Genomic DNA, 12,402 nt, shown 5'->3' on the forward strand with positions numbered 1-12,402 from the left:
GCTAAAATGAAATGAGTTATCAAGGAATGAAAAGACATGGAGGAACCTTAAATGCATATTACCAAGTGAAAGAAGCCAATCTGGGAAGTTTCAGCAACTGTCTGATTCCAACTGTATGGTGTTCTGGGAAAGGGAAAAACACAGAGACTGAAAGATCAGTGGCTGCCAGAGGCTAGAGGGGAAAGAGCAATGAATGAGGTGCAGCACGGAGCATTTTAAGGTCACTAAGACACACGACTCTGTATGATGCTGTGATGGTGGATACATGTCATTGTACATCTGTCCAAACCCACAGAGTGCACAACACAATGTGTAAATCCTAGTGTCAACTATGGGCTATGGGTGATGATGACATGTCAGTGTAGGTTCACCCATTGTCACAAATGTACACTCTGGTGCAGGTGTCAATATTGAGGAGGCTGTGGGGGCAAACTGCAGTTCATACACCCAATCCAGCCCCAGCCACCGCTGTTAATAAAGCTCTATGGGTGTGTGGACTATCTGGTTGTTCTGGCATCTAAACAGTAGAGCTGAGCAGCTGCACCAGAGATCAGGAGGTTTTCAGACCCTGAAATATTTACCCCCAAGCCCTTGAAAGGAAAAGTCTGCTGAGCCCTGTTCTAAATGAATCAAGATTCACCCTGATGAGGCAGGACAGCAGGGCCCAAACCAGGCATGGTTAATGGGGCTGAAGCAATGTTTTAGTTCCAACACATTTGCTGAAGTCCTGCAAGTCCAGTGACAGACTGTAGCCAGGAAGCGTCTGCAGGAGGAGTCGGGAGCAGGCCTTCCCGCCAGGCTCCGGGATGCCGGGGGCCGCGTGCCGCACGGGGGCCACCCGCTTGAAGAAGGTGGACTTGCAGTGGAAGCCGATCAACTGTAGAGCTCGGAGAGGATGCTGCACGGCTGAATTTTCTCCTCGGAACGCTGAAGCACAGGGAGAAAAGCAACAAGCATCTGAATGAAACACGTAAGTGAAAAAAGACCCATAAAAATGGTTTTCCCTTAAAACAGAGACCCGATGACACAGGAAGGAAGAGGAAGGCTGACTTAGTGCACTGATGGGACCGGATGCAGAAACGCAGGGAAGCAGCACTGTGCAGACACTCCAGACCCCCTCTGGGCCCCACCTCTCCGCATTCCACCTGTCCCTTTACTAGAAAAGCCCGTATTCCCTGAAATAGAGGAATCTGCTACCTAAACATGGGACACAGAGAAGGGAAAGAGGAAAAGGAAGGGAAAGTAAAGGAACAACAGTTCATCTAGACCCTAGGGTCTGGGCGGGACTTTCACCAAACACACAACTTCTCAAAGCACAGAGCGCACAGGGAGAAGCTGACAGAGTGATTGCGACTTCTGCTCCTAAAGCACCCAGCTACCTGTCAGCACACGCTGCGCCCATTACTGAATCATTACAATCATCTCAGAAACAACTACTACCCCGGCTCACAGGCAAGGAAATCTGAAACTCGGGGAGGAATTATTATCATCCTGGACAAAGTCCCACAGCCCAGTAGTCTCAGAGCCTCCGGCAGACCCTGGGCTAAAATGCTCCTCATCACCACGGGCCCTGAGACTCAGGCTGAGGCCACGTCAGGTCTGCACGGGCCCAGAGCACAGTCTGTGGGACAGGGAATGCTCCCACTCGAAGTGCCAGGTCAAGGCCCTCAGGAACTTGTGTAATGAAACCAAATCCCCAAACTCATTTCCAACCCACTGCCCTGTCCGGGAGGACTGCTCGGCACAACTGCGCTGTCACCTGTGCACAGGCTGAGCAAGGGGCCCAGACAGTGATGTGACATCCCAGTGGAAGTGGCTCGGAGACCACTTCATCACAGGACAGATTCTCCCGGCTTCCAACGTTAACTCTCCATTCCATTTCCAACTGGAAAGTAAGTTTAGACTTGTTTTCCTCTCTTAGAAACAAAGAGAGCGGTAACATCAGAGGGAAACTCAAGACAGAGGAAGAGTCTCCTGGTCATTTGCAAGGATAGGCCGGGGAGGGAACAGAGACAGGGATCAGAAAGACCCGTGTTCCAGTCCAAAGTCTGCACGTCACTCGCTTTGACAGTTTCCTTTTTAATACAGGTGATAAAATCTAAATATGATTTTTGGGAAAACTAAATGAAATAACGTATTCCACTAGCATAGGTGTAAAATCCTCCATGAGTGTTCCAGAAATGGACGTGATCGTGGTTAGTTACTGTCTGCCAATTCTTGTGTTCTCAGCTCACATCACCCAACCAGAGATGTGCGAGAGATTGCCTCACCAGCCAGCAGCCTTCTCCAACTTGGAAACTTACAGTGTCCGAAGAGCAGGCAGTGTTGGATGCTTTGCGGCACTCTGGAGGTAGCACTCCAGTGATGACTTTAAAAAGCTGGGGAGAATTTAGGGGACCATACAGTTCAAATACAGAGTACTCATTCCATGTCTACAAATATTCATCTCTAGCCATGATGAGTAAGAGAGGAAATACATATTCAAACATACATCATTTTCCCACATAAGTGCATCAAAACAATTTGGAAAGAGTGTAACTTTCTTCTCTAGATCACACAGCGGGGATTACAAGGTTTGTACTGACAGCCCTACTTGTAAATCATCTGCAAACGTAACTGGGTCCACTATCAGTCATCATAATTTGAAGGGAATGTTAGAAAAGAAAAAAGCCAAGCTAATACTCTCCAATCTTTTGTTTGGTTACGATGTCACAGAGGAGATGGACAGCTCAATAAGGAACCACTCTGCCGTGATCACGGAGCCGGGGAGCGGGATGTGCGGCAAGATGTATGACGCAGCCGCAACTGTGCCCATGATTCTAGGCAGGTACCCAAAGTCACCTTGACAAGGTGTGAAACGTTTATGCCCACGTCCTCATAACCTGACATGTATTAAGGAGAAATGGAAACTTATAAACGGCCAATACCCTTGGTGGATACACCGTCCAAAGAGCAAAGTCACAGTTTGACAACTGGCCATCCCGGTACCTTGGGATTCATTCTTGAAGAACCTTAAAAACCACTCCTCTGCCCTCAAGAAGTGCTGCCTACTAGTCCTATCTTTGGCTCATGGATACCACATGTTGAAGTGAACTTCAATGTCTGCACAGATTTGACTGTCTTTCTCCAGGTTCACTTGTCCATTCTGAAGAGGCCTGAGCTAAGTCCAAATTCCTTAAGATTAATTCCCTCCAGTGACAACTCAACGAGCCTGTAATTACAAGCCAACTGAACAGGACTGTCCTCAGCGAAAAATGTCACCAACCCTTCACTGCTTTCTTAAACTCCTCTCCTGGTTAATTGCAACATACTAACACCACCCTCCACCAAGTTCCCCAACTATGTCAAATAGAAAGTAAGTTCCATAAAAGAGGAGACAACTCCATAGTCACCTTTGAATTCCTAGCATAAAGTAATGTCAATAAATAGAACTATGATTATGGCTTCTTTCCTTTAAAACCTTTCTGGTTATTTAAATGAGACCATGGAAGGGAGGTGTTTGAGTCCAGTATCTTGATCCAGAAGACTCTGGAGGCCTTTTTCAGAATGGCTGTCCACTGATTCATTCAAAACACACCTTCTCTTTCCGGGAGGAGCTGTGATTTTCTGCCATGGGTTTGTGGTCACTCTCATGCCAGAACAGCTTTAAACTAAATCCTTACTTTGGATATGTTATTTTTCCCGCTTCCAAAAAATTTTACTTTCCTTACTTCCTTGCCTTGAGGAATGCTTTTATTCTTTTCTTTCTAATTCAACCTTTTATAAAGCAGGATTCTCAGGATGTGTTTGGCCTTATATAAGAACAGCCATCCAACTCCCAGTGTGAGAGGACACAGGCTCACCTCCTGCCCTCCTGCCAGGGCAACTGAAACTCAGTTCAGGAGCCAACCGGCACCCCAGGGCTTCTAAGGCTCACGTATCTCCCAGAATCCCTGCTTTCTGGTTTGTCTTGGCTTCTGAGAATTTCCCCTCACTTTCTTGACAATTAGCTGTGCAGCTTGAAAGATGAGGAAGGAAGGTTTTATTTCTTAATCAGAATTTAAAGGAACTTATGTAATGAAGCTTTTCACGAGTTTCTAGAACCCTCCATTGCTGAGACAGAAAACACACAAGATATTTTCTAAATTTAGCTATCATGTGCATTTTTTCTTTGCTTTTGTTTTGTTAACTGCTAATAGACATTTTTTAATTAAAAAATAAAATAAGGTCCCAAATAAGATAGAAAATTGAAGGGGCAAACAAAATTAAAGAGCAAAGACAGAAAAATGATAAGTACTCTACAAAGTTAATAGAATAAATACACTATGGATCAGACCAGCAATTCTCAGTAACAGCTAATTGAAACCTGACCATGAGGTAAAACGTCTCTCCTGTCAGGAGATGACCAACAGAAAATAGAATTAAATCAACAACCTAAAATTCTAAGTCTGGCGAGGTATAGAAGTCTACCAGCTAAGTGTGTCTTCTTCTGGAAAAGAGGGAGACTCACCAGCTCTTTTCTGTGGAGCCTGAGCCCAGGGGAGGACAGTGAAGTGTGTTCTGTAAGTACCCAATTAGCAAAGTGAGTGATGAATAAAGAGATGTGAGCTTTGATGAGAGATGATACTACTATTCACTTGTCCTGTAAAGTATGTCTTCGCGTTCAGAGATCAATATCTCAGCAGGAAAATGCACAGCCCGGGACCAGACCACTTCTGTGATTGTGACACTGCACTTAGATGTCTCAAGGGCACCTCCAACTCCACCTGCAAAGAGCTAACTTCACGGTGTTCCTCCCATAGCCATCCTGCCCAGGGCCCTTGGTCGGGGGCAAGGTCTCCCTGCCTCTCCCAGCTCAGGCCAATCACTCACAGATGTGACAAGACCCCTCCTTCAGGGGCAAATTTCCTCAGTCAACGAGATCCACCACCCACACCTGTCCTACCAGGTACTCACTGGCACTCCCTCAGCACTGACTCTGTGCTGGGGACCATGCTGCACACTGTGCACACGTTATCTCACTGGATCTACACAGCAGTCCTGGGAGTTCGGTACATCACTGCTTCTATTGATTAGATAAATTGTTTCACTTCCTTGGGTGTGTCATCCAAAGTGACACGGCTACTGAGCCACAAACCTGGGACTGAAAATCACTTGAAAATTGAACACTGCTACACCTCGCAGCCACCCTACTCTGACTCATCACATCACCTCCTGCCGAGCCTTCTAAATGTTTCTAAGCATTCTACAAGACAAAAGTGATCTACGAGAGCATCGCACTAGCCTACTTAAAATCTGTCAATGACGGTCCACTGCTCTTAGGAGAAAGCCCCACCGGGCCTGAGCACAGCCCAACGGCCCGGCACCCGCTTTCCCTGCGCGGCCGCGCCGCCTCACCCACCACGCAGCTCTACACGTGCAGCGTCCAGGACAGGGATGCTGACTCCGTACAACCCGGGGCTCGTCTCACTCAAACAATGATCACCCTCTTCAGTGGTTACCTTCTTCAATACTGAATCTCAGAAAAATATTTTCTCTGGATGAATCAATATCTTTTTCCTTACAACTTCCCATCATTGATAATGAGCTCCCCCCAAAAGAGAGAAGACCTAATCCTCAGTCTCCTTATCTGTAAAGTGCAAATAACAGGGAAATATGAGAGGTTTTATTAGAAGTAATATTCATGTGAGGCTGAGGGACAATTCCCAACATACAGTAAGTACTCAATATGTGCTTACTTAATATTAATAAGAATAGATTACATTCCAGCAACCTTAAATCAATGCTTTATGGCTTTGTCTAAAAGACTACCGACAAACTGTTGGACGAACTGTTTTGAGCAGATCAGCACAAGTGTACTGGGCGAGGTAAGCGCTGACTCCAGTTACAGCTGCAACCAACCAGCACTACAGGGCGGGAGCAGTTTGCTCAAACTCTTACATGTTGCTTGAGCATTTAGTTGTAGTTATTGAATAAAGACAGGTATTATTTACTCAAAGCTCCTGAAACATAAATCTTCAAAGATTGATGCAAATTATGTTTCAAGTACAACACTCTCACTAGAAATTACTTGAAAATTATAGTCTTAGCTCCTCCGCACATCAAAACAGCATTTTCCTAATGTATCTGACTATGTACTCTGAAAGGATTGTTTAAAAGGAATTAAGATGAAGCCATCCTGAATAAGATCTCAGTATCATCTACACAAACCCCACCCAAAGGTCTCATTTCTCACTTCCACATAGGTGTTCAGATGGCTTAAGCTGGGTCTTGGTTTCTTATGACACGGGGGTGGGAAGAATTGTGGATAGATCAATGTAGCAAATATAAACCTAGTGTATTTGCTATGTAGGAATCCTAGAAATAAATAAATTGATATATATAGTCCCACCCTTATGAAGCTAAGCCGTTCCATTTACAACTGCATAAAAAATAAAATGAGAGATACATTTAACAAAAGTTTACAAGATTTGTACATTGAATATTTTGAAGTATCACCAAAAAAATTTTAAAATATCTTCATATATGGAAGGCATCCCATGATCATGCAATGGTAGAAAATATTGTTAAAAATGTTAAGACTTCCCAAAGTAATCTACATATTTAATGGAATCCCTATCAAAATTCCAGCTGACTTCTTTGCAAAAATTGAAAAACTGATCCCAAAATTCATATTGAAAGCAAGGGACCCAGGTCAGCCAAAACAATCTTGAAAAAGAAGAGCAAATTTGGAGGACTCACTCAAAGGTTACAGCAAATCTATAGCACTCAAGTCATTATGCTTCTGTCATAAGTTTGGATGCAGAAATCTATGAGACACAATAAAAAATCCTGGGGGGAAACTTACATTTACAGTCAGTTTTCCAGAAATGTGCCAACAACACTCCATTGAAAGTATAGTCTATCCAACAAATGGAGCAGAGACACCTGGGTATCTGAAGGCAAAAGAATGAATCTGGAATCTGGACCCCGTATTTTATATAACAAATATTAATTCAAAATGGATCACAGACAGAAACGTAAAAACTAAATATATGAACTTTCTAAAAGAAGACATAGTATGAATCTTTGTGGTCATAGGATAGGCTATGGCTTCCTAGATACAATACCAAGAGCACAAGTGATAAAACAAAATAGATAAAATGGACTTCATCAAATTAAAATCATTTGTTACAAAGGACAACATCAAGAGTGTGAAATGAAAGGGGAAAGGGGTAGCTCAAATGATAGAGTGCGTACTAAGGAAGAAAAACAAAATGAATAAATCTAATTACCTCCCCTATAAAGAAATTGTTTTAATGTTTAAAAAAATTAAAGTGAAATGACAATCTGCAGAATAGGAGAAAAATCTTGCAAAGCATATATCTAATAAGAGACTAGTATCCAGGATATAAAACAAATGCTTACAACTGAACAATACAAAGAAAATCGACCCAATTTTTTAATTTGCCAAGGATTTAAATAGATACACAATTGGCCAATAAGCATCTGAAAAGATGGTCAGCATCACTAGCGAAATCAAAATCAAAATGAGATCTCATTTTAAACTCACTAGGATGGTTATAATCAAAACATGGACAATAACAAGTGTCAATCAGGAGGCAGAGAAATGGATACCCTCAATATGCAGCCGTTGGAAAGGGGCAATGGTGCAGCTTCTTTGGAAGAGCCCGATGTTTCCTCAAAAGGTTAGAGTTATGTGGCTGAGCAATTCCACTCCTACATGTAGAGTCATCCTTCAGTGTCCTCGGGGGGTTGGTTTCAGGAACCCCCACCCTGGATACCATAATCCAAGGATGATCAAGTCCCTTTGCAATCAGCCATCTTGGTCCATGAAGTGGAAACTACAGATATGGTGGGCCAACTGTACAGCCAACAGAATGGAAATGTATTCTCACAAAAACTTGCACATCAATATTCATAGCAGTATCATTCAGAGTAGCTAAAAGTCACTAAAAATATCCATCCATCAATGAATGGATAAACAAAATTACCAAGAATAGTCCCACAAACTTTTGGTAATTGAATCTTTGACAAAGGAGGTGAGAACATACAATTGAGCAAAGACAGCCTCTTCAGCAAATGGTGCAGGGAAAACTGCACAGCTGCATGTAAATCAATGAAGTTAGACTACCCCCTCACAACATACAAAAAAATGAATTCAAAATGGCTTAAAGACTAAAAATTGTAGACAAGACACTATAAACCTCTTAGAAGAAGACATAGGCAAAACATCTGACATATATCTCAACAATATTTTCCAAGAGCAGTCTACTATAGCAATAGAAATACAAGCAAAAATATACAAGTGGGTTCTAATTAAACTTACAAGCTTTTGCACAGAAAAGAAAACAAAAATTAAAGCAAAAAGACAACCTATGGAGTGGGAGAAAATAGTTGCATTAAATGAAAGTGACAAGGGCTTAATTCCCAGAATATGTAAACAGCTTTTACACTTGATAAAAAAGAAAAACAAACAATTCAATCCAAAAATGGGCAGAAGACCTAAAGAAACATTTCTCCAATGAAGACATACAAATGGCCAATAGGCACATGAAAAAATGCTCAATATCATTATCAGAGAAATGCAAATCAAAACTGCAAACAAGTATCACCTTTCACCAGTCAGAATAGCCATCATTCAGAAGTTCATAGACACTAAATGCTGGAGAGGCTGTGGAGAATTGGGAACACTCCTACACTGTGGTGGGAATGCAGTTTGGTGGAGCCATTGTGGAAAACTGTATAGAGGTTCCTCAAAAGACAAAACCTTGGGGGCCCAGATGACACAGCAATCCCACTCCAGGGCATATATCCGAAAGGAAACGTAATTCAAAAAGACACTTTCACCCCAATGTTCACAGCAGCATTATTTACAATATCAAGACATGGAAACAACCTAAATGTCCACTGACAGACGACTGGATAAAGAGGTTGTAGTATATATGTCCAATAGACTACTATTCAGCAATAAAATAATAATAAAATAATGCCATTTGCAGCAATATGAATGGACCAGGAGAATGACATTCTAAGTGAAATAAGCCAGAAAGAGAAAGAAAAATACCATATGAGATCGCTCACATGTGGAATCTAAAACAAAAAAAAAAAACAAAAACAAAGGAACAAAAAGATAAACTTATCTACAGAACAGAAACAGACACAGAGACATAGAAACCAAACTATGGTTACCAGAGGGGAGAGGGTGTGGAATGAATAAATTGGGAGTTCAAGATTTGCAGATGCTGAGTATGTATACAATAAACAGCAAGTATATACTGTATAGCACAGGAGAATATATTTAATAACTTATAGTAACTTATGTTTAAAAAGGATATGAAAATGAATGCAGGTATGTTCCTATTTAACTGAAGTTTTGTGCTGTACACAAGAAACTGATGCAACACTATAAACTGACTAGACTTCAATGAAAATATTTTTAAATAGACCAAAAACGAAAAAAAAGGAAAAGGATATTATCAAACAAAAAGAATAATGTACTGATTCAGGCTACAATATGAATGAACTTTGAAAATTTATGCTAAAATAAGCCCGTCACAAAAGGGCAAATAGTGCCCTTTAAGGTGAACTGTATCTAAGCATTTATTGTACTACTCCTGTAAATTTTCCGGAGTTTTGAAGTCTATCAATACCAAAATAAAATGTATTATTCATTAAAAACTTAAAACCCTTCCTCACAGGAGGGCTTTAATTATTAAATGCAGAAAAGCATGTAAAACTCTTGGAACAACAATTTTCACGTCCACACACAGTCACTGCTGTCACTGCCACTCAGAGTGTGGTGCCAGCGCTGGTGAGATCTGCCTCCACTCGCTCCCCTGCAGAAAGGAGTGAAGGCCTGAGCTCTGACAGGCAGGGTGAGCGTGAACCTGAGTCATACACAGCCACGTTCCAGACTCTGCGTTACCCAACTTTCTTATACAAACTGCAACATGTAATGTAAACACTCTAGAGGGATGTATCTTACAACACAGGGAATACAGACAATGTTTTACAGTAACTATAAATGGAGCATCTATTGTACACCTGAAACATATATTTTAAATCAGCTATGTCTTTATAAAAAATTAAAAAATAATTTAAAAATGTTATCCCTTTAATATTCAATTTGGTTTTTAATTAACTACTAAACAGCTTAGAATATATAAAAGCATTTAAGTGTGATGTTTGTTTACATATTTATTTACTTCAGCCTCCTGCTAAAAGAGAAATTAAACAATTTTTTAAACACAGCTTAACAACCATAACAACAAAAAGGCAAAACAGAGAGTGAAGAGAAAATGGAGATTCAATACTTAAATGAAACCAGGGGGAGGTAAACTCATAAAAATGGATTCGATGAAGTCAGGGCAAGTGTTAAAGGCCGACTAGAAATTCAGCTGTAAGATTCTTGGCAGCTAAAGCAAAAAGAAAAAGATGATGGGGCAGGTGGTAGAGCGTGTGCTTAGTGTGAACAGGGTCCTGGGTTCAAGCCCCAGGGCCTCCACTAACAGATAAATATACCTAATTACCTACCCCCCAAAAGAGCCCCAAAGAAAAGAAAAAGAGAAATTTCTTTCCAAAAAAATCCTGATATTAAATTTGGATTAAATACTTTAAAAATAAAAGGAAAATAGAAAAGATGAGTGACACTGTGAACAAAAACCCCAGCTGGGCTAACAAGCTAAGTCACAAATCTAAGTGTGATAAGTGTCGGTTTACTGATCTAAGTTTTGCTGGGCTAACTCGTAAATCTGAAGTTCAGTGTCAGTTTACTGGGCTAACAAGCTAACTCGTAAATCCAAGGTCAACAATTGTCAGTAACGTGATCTGTTCCAAATTGATAAGCTTCAGTGTACTGATTCCTTGCTTTTTGTTGTTCGAGCCTTATTGGCTAAAAGCCCCATACTTGTAATTAACCCTATAAAACCTCATGTGCACGTCTTGGATGTGCTCAGGGCTTGGGAACAGAAGCCCCTCTGAGCCCGCTGGCATAATAAATCTCAGTACTCCCACCCTCTGAGTGCTGCTTATTTCTTGGCTGGCCTGTTGTTTCCGTAACAACACAAGCGATAATGCCCGTGAGATAAATCTGCAATGGCTGCTGGCAGGTCCCCATGTCTCATGTGGGAAAATCTGAAACATATTTCTCACCACTCAGAGTCATCCTCAGCCCACCCCACATCTCCCGCTGTTAAATGCAGGAACACACGCAGGGCCCGGCCTTTGCTCTCTCTGTGTCATCACAGTGAGACAGGATGGAAGGGGGCAGAGCAAGCCATTCAAGAAAGACCACAGCAATTAACATCAAAATGGTGGAGAATTCAACCCCCAATAGGTCTTGAGGCTCAGGATGAAGAGATTTAACTTCTAGTAGATCCTGAGCTTCATTATACACCCATTGTAATAGTAACATGGTGAATAACACGGCCCCAGGCACCATGGCCGTCACAAGGCTAGCCACAAAAGGTCAAAGGGTGGAAAATGGCCAACTCCCTGGAATCCCAGCCCCTTGCCCTAAGGCTGGTCCTTCTACTTATTAGCATATGAAACCACGAAGCCCAAGAAAAGGAGCAACACAGAGCCACATCCCAGGAACCCCTCTCTCTACCTCTTCGGAGAAGGCCCACACTATTTCTGTGGAGTGTGTGCCTACTTTTAATCTGAGCATCAAACCCCCATACTTCGTGACGTTTCTCATGCCTGTCAATGTATCTCTCTGAATAAATCTACCTTTACTCAACACTGGCTTGTTCTTGAATTCTTTACTGCATGAAGCCAAGGAACAAAATCTGGTGGGGCACATCCCAGGGGCTCAACGGAAGCCTGGGACACAGCCCTTCTCATGCCCCACATATTTTTTCTTGTATCAACAGGACTGGGATGTGAAGTGAGGTCTGAGACCCCAGCTAAGGGACAGAAGCAGCCTCCAGGTCTCCAATTGGTGGGCAGCCTCTCCCCCATCAGGGGCCATGGGGTCTGCCTGGTTCTCTGTGTTTTTTTGTTGTGCTGACTCCCCAGTCAGAGAGATTTCTCCTTAGGCCTGGCTCCACAAAACCCTTCTCTCCAAAATACAAGCACATCATGTCACAATCCTCTTGTTCAACCATGAATTGTTCAGCCAACTTTTTCCTTCCCCAGTTAAGTACCTAAATGTCCTCCCTGCCATCCCACCACTTCTTTCTTTTTGAGAACTCTGCACTCCCCACACACCATCCTGAACGCAGGTGCCTTGCTGGCTGGGACCGAGATGTTTCAGTCTCAAACATCCTGAGTCCTTTCTCTTTCCACTTTCTAACTTAAAAAGGCCTTCCTGTGTCTCCCACCGCTCTGATTCTGAACGTCAAAAAATGCTCAGGTTACATTCACTCTGTGAATACCTCCCAGGTTTTGGCTAGGTTTCCTTCCCAAGATCTTCATTAA

At 42.3% G+C, this 12,402-nt stretch overlaps 1 protein-coding gene across 1 annotated transcript in view; it reads right to left on the reverse strand.

Annotated features, from left to right (window-relative positions):
• Window positions 1–681: 681 nt before the first annotated feature.
• The window catches only part of LOC140693521 (uncharacterized), a 114,224-nt gene continuing 102,503 nt past the window's right edge, over window positions 682–12,402 (reverse strand). The window contains exon 15 of the mRNA XM_072957341.1: window positions 682–927. The gene's annotated coding sequence lies outside the window, so the exon portion shown is untranslated. The remainder of the gene's footprint in view (window positions 928–12,402) is intronic.

The sequence above is a fragment of the Vicugna pacos genome, unplaced genomic scaffold (genome assembly GCF_048564905.1).
Source record: "Vicugna pacos unplaced genomic scaffold, VicPac4 scaffold_19, whole genome shotgun sequence".
NCBI lineage: Eukaryota > Metazoa > Chordata > Mammalia > Artiodactyla > Camelidae > Vicugna > Vicugna pacos.